The following is a 2,159-nucleotide window of genomic DNA, read 5'->3' on the forward strand; positions in this document are numbered from 1 at the left end:
GCCTAGCAGGCAGGCAGCAGGACCCAAACTGCTGCTCAGTCGCAGGAGTGCTCCACTGACAACGGATTGAGGACACTCTTTCATAGAGAAAAGATTTACACAAAGAAAGGAAACTTTCCTATCCTGTTATTTTTTAATTGCACTTACTGGGGGTTGACACAGGTGAGTAAAATTATGCAGGTTTGCAGCGTGGGAGTCTACACTTCATCCTTTGCATATTGTATTGTGTGATCACCACCCCATTCAAGTCTGCTTCTGGCAGCACCCGCTGTCCCCCTTCACGCCCTTCTATTGCACCGCCCCACCCCTTTTCCCTTTGTCTTCTCCATACTGTTATCTGGGAAGGTCTTTTCTTACTCCCTTCCGGTTTCCCACCTAGCCTGCACCCCATACCCCCTCTGACAGCTGGCTGCCAGCTCTCTAGGAGCCTCTCCCCATTTTCCTTGTTACTTCAGTTTGTTCATTAGATGCTCCTTATGACAGAGATCCTATGGTATTTATTTGTCGTCCTCTGACTGGCTTATTTCACGGAGCCTAAGGTTTTTCAGGTCCATCCACACTGTCACAAAGGGACAGATTTCCATGTACTATTTATTCCATTGTGTGCACATACCACAGTTCTTTTATCCACTCATCTACTCATGGGCACTTGGGCAGCCTGTACAAGTGTTCTATTGTCAATAAGCATGACCTGAGAATGGGGATATAGCCCAGACTGTGGAGGGTGGCAGACGGGTCAAAAAGGCGGGCAGTGTAGTGTGGGGGGTGGAGAATTCTTGGAAGAAAAGACTTCGTTTTCTTTTGTGACATCTCCTCATCCACTTAATGTTTCTACAGTTAAATGTGGGCCTGAAAGAAGAGGCTGTGGCTTACCTTCCATGTCGGTCCAAGTAAAAACCCTGAAGACACAGGTACCTCAGAATGAACCAGATACCTAATGATCTTCCTATTCTTCATCCAGTGTTTCCCCCACCTTGTGCGTGCTAAAGGATACCTGCTAATCCCACCACCCCCTTGTTCTTGCTTTCCCATCCTGAAGCAGGAAAGAAGTGTTTCAGTCAAATATTTATTACTACTAGCCTCTCTCAAAATACCCCGTCTCCCAACCTTGCCCTTCCCCCAAACACTGCTTCCCACCAGGCCTCCACACACCCTCATAGGCAGATGTGAGAAGGGAAAGGATTCCTCCCAGAAAGCAATCAAAGAAGAGCCCATTCAACAGCCAGGTGTTTTATTGAGGTGAGGGGTTATCATTTGCCCCTCCCTCACATAGCATACTTCTTGGTCCAAGCTCGTGCCATGGTATCATATGCCTTCCTGTCCTTTAGGTACATTCTCCCAATGGATGGAACAAAGGCATGGTTGGGGTTGGGGTCACATAGCAAGGAGCTGATGGACAGCAAGAGTTTGGATATGGTCATTATAGGAGACCACTGGGACCTGAGAATATCGACACAGATATATCCCTTTTGGTTGATATTGGGGTGGTAGATCGGGGTGGTGAAGGAAATCGCCGGAGGCCTGAAGGGGTAATTTCGAGGGAATTGTATGTTTAGGCAGAACACCCCTCCCTCATAGGGGCTGTCCGGGGGTCCCATGATGGTCCCCTTCCATTGGAACAAGTTGTCATCCACTGGCCGTGCAGAGCACATGGGCGGGGGATCGATCGTGATGTTCGCCAGTTCCTTGTGCAGTCGCCTCAGCGCCGTGGACGTGTCCCAGGCAGCGGGGATGGACTGGATATCCTGACAGGGACCAAGGGGGAACCACGGGTAAGGGGGACCATGGGTTAGGGCGGGCGTGGCTTCTGGGGAAGATGGTTGGAGGGTCAGCCACCCCCCAGGTCGGCGGGTAAGAAGTTGGAACCTGGCTGTGGCGTGTATGGTGGGGGCGGGGGGCAGGGAGAGTTGGGGACTCACTTGGAACAGCAGGACCTGAGAGGCTACTGCTCACCTGTGCGCCGCTGTTCCCTGGCTCCTCAATCCTAGGCTCCTGCACCTCCTCCTCCTGCACCTCTTGCTCCTCCACCCCTGGCTCTTCCATCTCCTTGTCCTCCACTGCTGTCTGCTGCTCAGAGCCTATAGCCCAAGGCTGCGCTGCCTGCGCGGATACTCCGCCTTCCTGCCACAGGACCAGCCGCTCCTGAAGGCCTGCCCCAA

Source organism: Desmodus rotundus, unplaced genomic scaffold (genome assembly GCF_022682495.2).
Source record: "Desmodus rotundus isolate HL8 unplaced genomic scaffold, HLdesRot8A.1 manual_scaffold_16, whole genome shotgun sequence".
Lineage (NCBI taxonomy): Eukaryota > Metazoa > Chordata > Mammalia > Chiroptera > Phyllostomidae > Desmodus > Desmodus rotundus.